We start from the raw sequence: 14,075 nt of genomic DNA on the forward strand, positions 1-14,075 counted from the left end.
CATTGTATATTCAGTTCTTGGTGACCAGGAGTCCCCTCAGGGTTTGCTGTCCAGATTTCCTGGTGCCAGACATCAGAGGTATCTCATAGCTTTTATCAGTAGGGCCCAGCAGAAGCAGCCATCAAGCTTGTCTAGAGTAAAGGGAGTTTGCAAGGTCTAAGACATTATGCATTGGGCAAGGATTGTACAAATCATGAAACTTGTAATTACAAAAGTTATGCAGATTGCAGGACTTGTGACCACTCAGAAGGGGGAACAGGTGGGGATTCAATCTTCCAGTAGATTGGGTACTGTCTATGGGGATCCCTCAAGGTTGCCCACTGGGAATTCATGGGAGATGAGGGAAAGTGCACCCTCCATTGACTCTAAGGAATGTTGTTCTGGAATATGCAGGAGCACCGGCATCTTTATCACGCTCTTCTCTAGGGACAGTAATAATGTGGGTGGACATTAGTGGGTCTCTGTGTCACAGTGTCTCCAAGACATTTGCAAGTGGTCAACAAGGAAGTCATAGCAGTCACTGATTTTAACATCTCCAGGGGAAAGTTTTTAAGCCAGAGGTCAGGGGGTATGGGGCCATACTCATCTAGAGTGTAGACCCACTTCCTGTCTGTGGGAAGTGAACCTTTCTTAAATAAATCTTTTCTTCTTTCATCTCTTTGTGTGTTGCAACTCTTTGCATTACTCAGATCTCTGGTTGCCAGCACACACCTCCAGCATGCTGGCTCTGGTGGTGCTGTGCCCCTCTCCATCTACCCATCCACCCTCACCTCTCTGTACCCTAACATCTACCAGCAGCGGAGTGGCAAACAAGTATGTATTGATTTATTCATCAATGTAATACTAGAGTAATGAAACAAATAATCTTATCCACCAGCAGGGGCAACCCTCAAAACATATGATTGGGATAAATGAAGCAAGATATAAAAAAAGACATATATGTATACTTGCATTTATATAAAGTTTTAAAGGAAGCAAAGCTAAACTCTAGTGTTACTCTAGTACCAGAAATCAAAAATTATTTAAGGAGAGAAAGGAAATAGTTGCTGGGTGAAGATATGAAGACTTCCTTTTACATGCTAAAAACATTTACGTTTTACCTGACTAGCAGTTACACTAGTATTGTTTTTGAGATAATTCACTGGGTTGTAGATCTGTTTGCCTGCTTTCCTTCTATATGTGTTTTATTTGAATATTTTTAAAACTAAAGACAAAGAAAAATCTATTATTTTTAGATGGTATAATTTCTTTTTTGGATGTTATTTTGTTATTGTTGTTTGAGTCAGAGTCTCACTCTGTAACCCAGTGTGCAGTGGCACTATCATGATCACTGCAGCCTCAACCTGCTGTGCTCAGGCAATCCTTCCACCTCAGTATTCCAAGTAGCTGGAACCACAGGCTTACACCACTATGCCTAGTTAATATTTTTTTAATCTGTTGTGAAATGAGGTCTTGCCAAGTTGCCCAGGCTGGTCTTAAACCCCTGGGTTCAGACAATCCTCTCACCTCTGCCTCTCAAATTGCTGCGATTATAGGTGCAAGTCACTGATTCTAGCCTAGATGGTATAATTTATTATACATCTACATCTTCTTGAATGAGTCAAGGTTCTCTAAAGGAGCGAAACAAATAGGATAGGGATGTATTGAGAACTAGATCTATTTTGAGAAATTGACCCACGTAATTATTGAGACTTGGAAGTTCAAAACCAGCATGGTGGGCCTGCACACTGGAGACTCTTGGAAAGGCCAAAAATGCAGTTCAAGTTCCAAGGGCATCTGCTGGAAGGATTATACATTGCTAGGAGTGGAGAATGGGGTAGGAGGAGATCAGTCTTTTTTTATTTTTTTTTTAGGGCTTCAACTGATCAGGCAAGGTTCACCCACATGGTAGAAGGCAATCTGCTTTATTCAGCAACTTAAATGTTAATCTAAAAGCATACTCAGCAATATCCAGAACAATGTTTGGTCATATATCTGGGTACCAAGGTCCAATCAAATTAAACATAAAATTAATCACTGCACTTCTTTTCTGATACATATTCAAATAAAATTCTTCAAATAACAATCAAAATCAAATATTTCATCCACATAAATATTCATTATGTGTAAGTCAGAAGGCGAGATACAAAGGATCAAAAGCTGTTGCTTTCATTTTTAAAATCTCAGTCCTCTGTTACATTTTCCCCTTATTCCTTGTAATGAGTTTACATAGACCAATGACACTTCAGTATTTAGGCAAGGCTTACAGAGAGCTGTAAAGTGATTGAGCATAATTTTGGGAAGCATACTTAAAAGTCATAGTACAATCATGCTCCCAATTTTGTTTTATTTATAGTATGGAAAATGTATGCTTAGTCCAGTGTAGTAGAACTGAATAAAGGTTTGATGACTGCATGTTGAACAATGTTAAAGTTAGTTTATCCAAATTTCTGCCTCCAAAGACTTTTCAGTTCTTGCTTAGTGATGAGTGATCTCTCTAAGCATACATAATACAGAAGGCTTTTCTTAATATATAATTCTGTTAGCAAAATGGGCAAACTTAATAATAGTTTTCCTGCATGTTGATTAGAATTCCAGGGATTTGTCTTTTGGTACCATTTAATACATCTGTTGAATGGCCTTAAATTATATAGTAAGCTGTGGAGGCTAAATTCCTTTGTAATGGCATTGTCTCAAGATTTATTATGTTGATTAATCCAAATCTCTAGGTGGTTTTTTGTTATTTATCTGTAAAGTTTGATTCAATTGCGGAAACGCTCAGGTCAATTGTTCTCATCAGTTAAGTAATGACTTTCCCTTCAAAGTTGATCTTGGTTCTGTTAGTGTTTTTTGTTTGTTTTAATAACAGAGAAGGTATACAATTTTATTTAATGTGCATACTCAGAGTTTTCAGCATGAAGACTGAACTTCTCCAATGAGTTACAGAAACATAAACACCGAACGGCAGTCACAGAAAGAATAGGGCTTTGATGCTGATATTATAGCTCATGGGAGAAGGGAGAAGAGGAACTCCATTGAGGGGTAGTGGGGAAAGTCAGAGAGACCTTGGGACCTGCAGTTCACATGTTGAAACACCATATTTCAGGGCACTGGTTTCTGAGTCCCCAAATTCTCCTGTGTGAAAATTCCCTATGAGTTCCACACATTGAAACTCAAGTTTTCTGACTATAGAAGATAAAACTGTGTTTGAAGCTGAGTGCCATTTAACCTCTTAACCAGTGTGCATCTCATTTGTGGGGGTGGCACTTCAGGTGGGCTAGGCCTTTATAGACAGTGCAGGCAAACAGATCTTTCATAAAAGACATTGCTATGGGGACCAAAGAAAACAAAGGTTGATGTCTGGAACCATTAATGTTGGAACCGTCTGTAGACTAGCTTTCTAGAGTGCACTGACAATCAGACAGATTCTTCTGGATTGTGGTTTGAACCAAGGGCTAAGGAAACTTTTTGAGAAGTCCATAAAATGTCTGACAATTAAGTATACGAACTTGCGACCTTGTGCTTACGTTGGCAGCACTGTACAGACAACTTGGTAGGTTTCATAACCTCGGCATATTAGTATCTCACAGCTGCATTCATGTCGAGGTGTGGCAATATCTTGCTGAGTGGCGTTCATTATTGTTGTATGTTTTTGTATGCCATCATGAGAATGTCAGAGTTTGAATTAGAACAACGAGCATACATTAAATATTTTGTTAAACTTTGGCAAGAATGAAAGTAAAATCAGGCACATGTTAGTCCACGTTTATGGGGATAATGCCATGAAGAAAACAGCAGTGTACAAATGGATTAAATATTTTTCTGAGGGGAGAGAAAGTGTCACTGATGCCAGGACAACCAGTAACAAGCAGAATTGATTTAAGAAATTGCAAAAATTAATCAAACTATGTGTTAAAATATTGGTTGACTATGAGAAGCACAGCAGACCAAATAAACATCGTTAGAGAAACAGGAAAATCTTAACTGAAAATCTTGGCCTGAGAAAGGTGTATGCAAAATGGTCCCAACGGAGCTCTTGTATCATGACAATGCACCAGCACACATCACTGTCTGTGAGGGAGTTTTTAGCTAGCAATCTAATAACTGTATTGTAACACTCTCCTTACTCACCTAATCTGATCCCCAATGACTTTTTCCTTTACCTAAAGATAAAGGAAATATTGAAAGGAAGACATTTTGATGATATTCAGAACATAAAGGCTAATACAGCAACAGTTCTTATGGCCATTACAGAACAAGAGCTCCAAAGTTGCTCTGATGTGTGGACAAAAGATTAGCATACACAACTTCCCAAGGGGAGTGCTTCAAAGATGACCATAATGGTATTCAGCAATGAGGTATGTAACACTTTTTTATAGGAAGAGTTCACACACTTAATTGTCAGACCTCTTACATTAGCAGGCAGGGATGAGGGTTGTTTGTATGTAAGCTTGTATAATTTATCCTGCAGTTTAAGCCATCTAACTTGAGTTTGCAGGGCATGCCTTTAATTTCTAGTGATTTCAAATCAGAAGAAAAATTTGACAATGTTATTGTAGAAACATGTAGACAGGAGAGAACTCAGGAGTCAATCCAAATTGTAAAGAACAGAAAAGCTCAAAAATTGTTAATAAAGGAATCTAATAGCAGATGTACTATATATTTTTTTGAAGCATGATTTTCTCTCTCTAGTCCTCCATTTCTACCAAACACAAATTATAGTAGGACAATTTATTTGTAAAATAAGTTTTAGTCTTATTATTTGCATTAGCCTGATTATTTGAATTAAATACAACAAGAATAATTATTTGTATATATATAGGCTTTTTAAAAATTGTCTTTGGTGGAACTTTTTGCATAAGGAAACTCAGATTAGGCCTCTTAAAATTCTCTCAAAGTCAGCCAAAACTTTGAGCTTGCAAATATCCCTATGATTTGGGGATCCCAAAGTTTAAGGTGTTTGTAAAGTCTAAGGGTATGCTTTGAGTATGGATGAACGAAACTGAAACAGCACATGTATGTTAATGGTCATTTTGATAGCATTGGCTGAGAGATAACAAAGATGTGGAATACTCATTAGAGATTGAAAGTAAATTCTACAATCACATTTTTCAATAATGGTGTACAGGGATCAGGTAGTTTTGCCTTATTTTGTTTTATGCTAGAAAACTAAGAATATGAACAATTCATGGCCAATTTTAAAATATCTCTCCATTTTCTCTGACCCTTTAAAATAGTCTTTTTTTGACCTTGATTTCCAAAGTTCTCTTGAACTCTGCCTCAAATCTTCATAAACTTTACCAGTAAAAATTCACAAGGAGCCTCTTGATAGCACTCAACCATTTGAAATTCCTGAAAAAAAAAAATCATAACAAAGCAAATTTTTCTATTTTTCTCACAAGTAATGAGATACATTTTTTAAAATGTATTTTTATCTGTCTTCTATACATGTCTCTTTATTCAAGATAAAGAATTGGTTCTGCTACAGAAAGAAAGAAAGAAAAATTGCTTAAGCAGATTCCAAATTTAGCATTTGAATTTGTAAAATAGCATTATATAAAGACAAAGGAATATCTTTTTACGACTGATGAGCACAACTTTAGAGAAATCTAGAGTAGTATTTTTCAAAATGTACTCTGTAACCACCTGTGTGACAATTACCTGAGTATCTTATGTAAATGTGGATTTCTGAACCCCTTCCCACATATCGGAATTTTAGATGAGAGATTGTGATGAAGTACAAAGAGAGTGACAAAGTCTAGAATTCTGCATGTCATTCATAACTGTTTTAATATGATTTTTTAAATCACTGTCCTAAGAGATTTGATAAGTATGCAAAAGTTTTTAGGTTTTTGTTTTGTTTTGTTTTTTCGAGTTGGAGTCTCACTTGGTCGCCCAGACTGGAGTGCAGTGGCTGCTCCCGGCCACCGCAGCCTCGCCTGCTGGGCTCCAGTGATCCTTCCGCCTCAGCCTTCCTTCCGAGGAGTAGCCGGAATTACAGGCATGCACTACCATGCCCAGCTGATTTTTTGATTTATTGTAGAGATGAGGTCTCGCTGCCCAGGCAGGTCTCGAACTTGCGGGCTCAGGCAATCCACTCACCTCAGCCTCCTAAAGGTGTGGGATTACAGGTTGAGCCACCGAGCCCGACGAATTTTTAGGTTTTTTTAAAGTGAAAAAAGGAGATCGGGGGCAGTGGTTCACGTCTGTAATCGCAGCACTTTGGAAGGCCAAAATGGGAGACGCGATTGAAACCAGGAGCAAGACCAGCCTGGGCAACATTGGAAGAACTTATCTACAAGTGTGTGTGTGTGTGTGTGTGTGTGTGTGTGTGTCGTGTGTGTGTGTGTGTGTGTGTGTATTTTATATATATATAACATAGGTTAAAATAAGAGCGGGTTCGGTGGCTCAGCCTGCAATCCCAGCACTTTGGGAGGCCAAGGAGTGTGGATTGCCTGAGCCTGCAGGTTCCAGACCAGCCTGGACAATTGGCGAGAACTCTTCTCTAGAATAAATTAAAAAATTAGTGCGCGTGGTAGCATAAGCTTGTAATTCTGGCTACTTGGAAGGCTGAGGCTGAAAGATCGTCAGAGCCCAGCAGGTCGACCCTGGGGTGGCTATAAGCGTGCCACTGCACTCTAGCCTGGGCAACAAAGCAAGACCCCGATTCAAAAAAACAAAAATAATAAATAAAATAAAATAAAAAAGGAAAAATAATGTCAGTAATCAAGTTTCTTTCTACCACAAATAACCAACATCAGTGTGATTTTGATGGAAGAATTATGATAAATGGCATATAAAATCTAGCTAATAGATTTTAGCTGATAGCCACAAAGGTCATTTAAATTTAACATTCTAGGTCTAGAGCAAATTTTCCACCCCAGCCCTATTTGGCTCAGATAATTCTCTTAGTGGGAAAGATTCTGTGCATCCTAGGTTGGTTAGCAGAATTTATGACCTCTACCTACTACATGCCAGGAGTACCTCCGTCCTGTCTGTGACAGACAAAAGTGTGTTCAAGCAGTGCTAAATGTCCCCTGGCCATAAACTTGTCCTTGACATCTGGTCTAGAGAAATGTTTACAGGGAACAGATTTCTTTTATATTTATTGGTATTTTCACCAATAAATGTTCTATTTTTCGGTAACAGTGAAAGTGGAATAGTTTTAAAAATATGTACCATTGATATAGTTGCTGTTTTTAGTTTTATTTTGTTGTTTTTTAGTTTTTATTATGTGTAGCCTACAAAAGTTGGTCTCCCTCTGACAAATTGGCTTGAAAGGCTAATATTCTTTACTGCGTCCCTGATTTATCAGTCACCCTTTTATTCTGTCTAAACCATCATATTGTCCTTCACTTTTTTTTTTTTTGAGTTGGTGTCTCACTCTGTTTCCCAGGCTGGAATGCAGTAGCATTATCATGACTCACTGTAGCGTCGACCTCCTAGGTTCAGGCAATCCTTTCACCTCAGCCTCCTGAGGAACTGGGACTACAGGAACATGCCACTATGCCTGGCTAATTTTTTTGATGTTGTGTAGAGATGAGGGCTTGCTGTATTGCCTAGGCTGGTCTTGAACTCCTGGGCCCAAGTGATCCTCCTTCCTTGACTGCCCAAAGTGTTGGGATGACAGGCGTGAGCCATCATGCTTGGCCTAAAATTATTGCTTAACTGTGTAAATTGAGAGATTTTTTTTTCATAGTTAGACATTGAGAGTCACTTAAGACAAAGCCATTTTATTATATACAAGTGTTCTTTGTCATGACAGAAAAATATGATGCTCTGTAACGTTACACAGCTACATGACTTACAAATTATTGACTGAGATAAACCGTGCTAGGATTAGTCTGGTAATTTTGCATAAAATCTCCAGTCTTTCATTTTCTTAATTTCACAATTTCTCATTGGTACAGCATTCAGTTTAGTGCTACACTGGGATTCTCCAGTGTTTCAGATCTGCATGGGCCCAAGTTCCCAAGGTTGGAACATTCTAACTTCATGTGAGTTGCTGCTTCTCAGATCACACAACTCCCTGGGGGGATCACTGAGCGGTCTACTGAGGACTGAGAAATACACAGCTTTTTCTCTTATATACTTAGGTTAGTGATGAAGAACGAGCACAAAACATGTCAAGGTCATGCTGCACTGCCAGGAAAATTCTAAGCAGTGTCAGCTCACAGCCTCATTCTCTAGAGACAGTGTTCTCTCTAGAAAGCCACCTACTTGGGCATAAAAGTGGACAGCGCAGTGGAAGCATCCACGACTGGAGTCTGGGCAGACTTTGTGGCTTTCTCAACACAGCTTTCTGGCAAATCTCTATGAAGCACTTCATTCTACTTTCAGGAAAATAAATTTAAATTTAAAATTAAAGTAGTTTCATGTGCAAAAATAGAATGTTGACTATATTCTAAGGATGAAAGAATTCTTTTTCTAATTATTAAAAAGAAAATTGGGGCAACCCCTTTGGGTCCCCTCCCACCGTGGGAGCTTTTCTGTCCTGCATTCCAAAAAAACAAAAAAAAATTTCCCCAAGATTGGTAGACCTTGCTGTTGTACAAGTTTCCAGAAATCACAAGGGGGCACTCTTTTATTAAATACACCATGAAAAAGGACAATGATTTCAGTGCATGACTTTTTTAAAAATAATTTTTCATAGCACTAGTTCTATTAATATGCATATAATATTATTTTAATGCTAAATTTGGAATATTCAAATTTGTCATCCTGTCCATAAAAAAAGCTTAATTCACTAACAATTGCAGCAAAAGCATTAGGAAATTGAACTCACTTTAAAATTGTACACAGAAAAGGACTTTCTCTTGAGAATGAGTATTATGACTGAGAACAAACGTTTCAGAATGTTTCTTTTGTCAGCTAGTAAACATTAAACATTCCACGAATTTTACATAATTTAAACACTTTAGCAGAAATTCATACTAAATGTATACTGTATTAAAAAGAAATGTTATTATTCTCCCTGTATAGTTGCAATGCTATTTTGAGTGTTTCAGGGATAATGATGATATTTGAGAAAAAAGCAAGCACATTATTTATAAGAATGATCAAATTAAAAGTAGAAATATTAAGCTGGAAGAGAAATGCTGTCATAAGTTCAGTGGTCCATATGAGTATAAAACCAACATTACACAAAGTAGGAATATAATGCACTCCTCTGATTATTAGTCATAAATAAAAACGAAAAGCAAAGAATTTCTCTAGCAATTTTAGCACTTTCTGTTTGAAGAAGCTAAGGGTATTCCAGTGTTCCAAGATGAACATTAAGTGTCAAATTCATTAGTGTGGTACAACCATTGCAATTTAAGATATTGGGTTTAGATAATCTTAAATTGCAATGTTCAATTGTTGCAAATTCAAATTAAAGCATCAAATTAATAAAAAATTATAAATCATAAATATAATTGTGTTCCCAGGAAACTATCAATAATAATAAAAACTTAGAATAGTCTAAAAGTGCTAGGACTAGTTAAAAGAACCCTCACTTAGAAATAAGAAAAGCCAAATATATTTCTGGCTCTGCCACTTTATTAGTTGTGCAACTATGCATAGATCCATTAACCCTTGAGGGTCTCAAGTTTTTCACTGCAAAATGAAAAGCCTATATTAACTTTCAAGATCTTTCTATCTCTAATATCTATGATTATAACAATGATCCTTAATAATAGCTACACTAATATAATAAGCATTCATTTGTAGGTTCTTCAAGTAGTTAAGGATCAGAATAGTTGGTAGAGGAAGACCAAGTACTTATCCATGGAGTTCTAAAATGCCAAGTTACGTGGTGACGCACATTCTAAGGTTGCAATAATCTAAGTTTAAGTTTAAAAACAGTACATAGTATTGGTTCATATTAAAATATATTTAAGAAATTCGCAGAATCTAGACAAACTTGTCCCAGTAAAGCTATACAACTTTTGAAAATAAATACTGTTGAACCAACACTGGAGACATGGCAATCCTTGGAATAGTGACCGTTAGGTAGGTCTTTTATGGTTTCTTCTCATTGTACTAGGATTTGCCTTTTAGAATTTAGGCCAGATATAATCATATGGTGGTCATAGCTCTAGGTACAAAATTTTTATTTTATCAACTTTTCAAATGGTTGGTGTAATTTTTTAAATATCAAGCACTTGTTTTTGCATGGAACTTGATTATCACATTATACAGTCAACTATATTTATCATGATTTACTTCTAGTAAAATATCCTTGAATTTAATTGCATAAATATTTTAAAGAAAACTGGAAAAAACAGTCCAAGTTCTCTGACAACACATTTTAGTAACATTACCAAAGAATATATCTAAATAATGATCAAAACTGCTGTTGCTTTTGAAAAAATATAATAACACTTAGCATTCGATGGTGGGAAAAAAAAAACGTGACTGAAGAAGCATTTAAACACGAGAGGCATTAAGAAGACATTTTCTATTGTTTTTCAAGTACAACCTGTTGGCTCGTGTCTGGAATTCCCGGTGGTATATATGTTCCAGTATAATGTGGCAAACCTAAATCTGAGAGAGTTTGCATGTAATGTTTACTTATTCCAAAGTCACCAGACGTTCTGTGGGGAAAAACATAGGGTTATTAGAACTAGAAGGAGGCACCAGTGGCAGTAGTTCAGTGAAGAATCCATGGTCAGGACAGTGCAGCAAGCAGTTTTATAAGTTAATTATTCAAATTGCTATGCTATGTTTACAATTACATTGATTAAAAGTGCTGCCTACATTGTTCTCAGCTCTGCTCCATCACCTACATCCCATAGCTCATTACTGAGAATATGCACATCCTTTAGAGACCAGCCTTGGTCAGAGGCTGGCCCTTAGCAATGGGGAAAAAAGAAACCAGGCATAGGAGGAAGCAGTCTATATCCAGACAACACTTCACATTCAGGATGGTACATTGTGAGGAAGGGCTCATGTGTGACTGCACATTTTTTCTTTGATAGAACAAGACATGTGCCTGAGGTATTGGTTTTTCCAGTTTTCCCTTCCTTCCTCCTTCATTCACTTTTTCCTTTACTAATTCTCTCTTCCTAAAAGCTATTCATGCTTTTATCCTTCTTTCTTCTCTTTTTTCAGAACATGATTGATTGCCCAATACACTTTTCACAGTGTAACATTAGTTATCTGCAATATTTACGAGAATTGTGTTTTAGACATGCTAGTGGGAAAATGCTGTGTTTCTGTTTTCTGTTTGTTTCTGATGGTTCACTCAGAAATTAGTGATGGGTTGAGTCAGACTGGATTTTTATGCCAATGAATGTAATAGCCAGTTGAATGCTTATTTTTCCAACAAATCTATGAAAGTAGGTGACACACCATCTTTCTTTACTTTAAATATATTATTAATTTTTCCTCTCACTGAGCAACATTACTCATTATAAAAAATACTAAAACACAGAAAATAAGAAATACGATCATATCACCATTATCCTTACATTACAGTCTGAGTAACACTCAACTGCTAATCCTCGACACCTATAAATTGAGAGGTAGGGAACTGGTAGAGAATTTATTTCTGAACTTGAGTCTAGGGAGCAGAGCCAGGTTCCTGGCCTTTCTAAAATGGTTTTGCTCATCCTTTAGGCTTTAAAGTCCACTTTTATAAATTCAGAGTTGTTGGTATCTAGACATTGACTCCATGACTGACAGAGCATTGTATAGTACTTAAGTCACAGTTGTATTTTGTCAATAATGACATTCATGGTTCGTATTTCCTGGCACCAGTTACCAGAGGTATCTCATGGCTTCTTATCAGTAACAACCATCAGATACCTTAATCAAACATGCCATAGAGTAAAGAAAGTCACTAAGCTCTAAGACACCATCTGCTACTACATGTTGTTATTAGTAAGCAAAAGTTATACAAATCACAAGGCTTATGATTACATTGATACTATATTATTCAAACTTACAACTACTAAGAAAAGGGAGTAAGTGGGGGTTCATTTCTCTCAGTTAATTCAGAAGAGTCTGCAGGGAGTTAAGAATTCTTTGAAGTTATTTCCTGAGAGTGCATAGGCGATAAGGTGAAACACTCTTGCAGGCCTGCTGCTGGAACACTCACCAGGCCCTTCTCTAGGGGTGTGGCAATATGGTCAGACAATAGCAGATCTCCATATCACTTACAATTATTATTATCTTTATTGTTTTGCTAGTTTTTTCTTCACGTTAATTTTGATAAATTTGGGGTCACAAAGTGTAAATAATTGCTTGTGTTGCTGTTATTTTTGTATTTTTTTTCATTTTCCATATATAATGTTTCATCTTTTAAGATCTTTACAAATACTTTTAACTGCTACAAAATATCTCATTGGTTGACTATCTGGTAAAATCATGTGTCCATTGTTTGTTATCATTGTTCAATGAGGATGTGCTCCTGAACTTTACATAAAGCGCACGTTTCCTTATACTAATGACTAAGTTTATTCCATTTAGTTGCAGTTATAAAGGATGCTGTAAAAAACATTTTTGGGCATAATATCTCTTCATTGTTGTTGCTGTTTCCTTTACTTCTGGTTTACTCCCACAAATGAAATTATTGCCACAATGGGTGATAAAAATTTTCATATTTCTGATAACAAATGCTAATACAAACTCAAAGACTATGTTACTATATTTCCCACAAGTTGCATATGAAACAACTCCTTTCACCACACCTCAGTTAAGCATTCAGTAACATCCAAATCCATGTTAATATACTATAAGGAACATGAATATAAAAACAACTCCAGGCTGCACTTGATGTTGTTTTCCACACAATGCAAATAGTCTCAAGGGAAGTAGCTTTTTTTAAACCAAAGTTGACTGTAGAAGAGACCTCAGCTTTAATTCATTAAACTCTTGCTAGTAACAAAGGAGTCAGGAATTCTACCCCTACTTTTACAGCTGTGTTTTGACAGTTTATTAATTAGATGCCCCTTTGAGGATTTTCTGTTTGAATCAATTAACATGTCACATTTCTAACACCATCAGAAGACAACTACAAGAGTGTTTTTTAAAAAATAATATTTCATCTATTTGTAAGGAAGAAAAAGCCTTACCTGTGGCTGACAGGGTCAGAGATACACACTGACATTTTCGGATCATGCTGTACCCCATTCTTTGGCTGCCCTTGGCCTTTCATACTGCCCACTGCCCACTGGCCATATCCCATATGAACTGCAGTGTTGTATGTGTGTGGGTTTTTTTGGTGGTTTTTTTTTTGAGTCACGGTCTCACTCTGTCACCTAGGCTGGAGTGCAGTGGAAATCTTCCTGCCTCAACCTCCTGAGTAGCTGGGACTACAAACATGCACCACCATACCCAACTAACATTTTATTTTGTAGAGATGAGGTCTCGCTGTGTTACCCAGGCAGGTCTTGGACTCCTGGGCTCAAGCAAGTCTTCTGCCTTGGCATTCCAAAGTGCAGGCTTTGCAGGTATGCATCACTGTGCCCAACTCAAACCGACCTATGTCTTAAAATGGTAGATGATGTTGCTATATGAAAGTATGAAAATCCTAAAATATTGTTTTTTAAAAACTATTTTAGGATTTTCATACTTTCATACAGTATCATCATGTTATTTGTTAAAGACATGAATGTTCAGTTCCTCAGTTCAGAGCCAAACACTGGGCTTCAAAAGTACACAGTAATCTTCCTGATCTCAAGTGGTTTACATTCTAGGGAGTCATGAGAAAGGAAAATAAGTGATAAGAAAAATGAACATTTCATGTATAATGAACAATCAGAATATAAGATAAGAAATAACAAATGTTGTCCAGAGAAATCTGGGGGCCTCAGAGACATTTGAAAGAAGCAGCCGACCTGGCTCAGTGGGTCAGCTTGTAATCCCAGCACTTTGGGAGGCCTAGGCGAATGGATTGCCTGAGCACGTGGGTTTGTGACCAGTCCGAGCAACTTGGTGAGAACTCATTTATACAATAAATAAATAAAATTAGCTGGGTGTAGCACGCCCCTGTGGTTAGAAGACTGAGACAGAAGAATCACCCGAGCCCAGCAAGTCTTTGCTAGAGTGGCCGTGAGCATGCCACTGCACTCCAACCTGGGTGTCGGAGTGAACTCCAACTCGAAAGAAAG

Source organism: Carlito syrichta, unplaced genomic scaffold (assembly GCF_000164805.1).
Source record: "Carlito syrichta isolate Samal-C Ts95f unplaced genomic scaffold, Tarsius_syrichta-2.0.1 Scaffold315643, whole genome shotgun sequence".
In the NCBI taxonomy this organism is placed as follows: domain Eukaryota; kingdom Metazoa; phylum Chordata; class Mammalia; order Primates; family Tarsiidae; genus Carlito; species Carlito syrichta.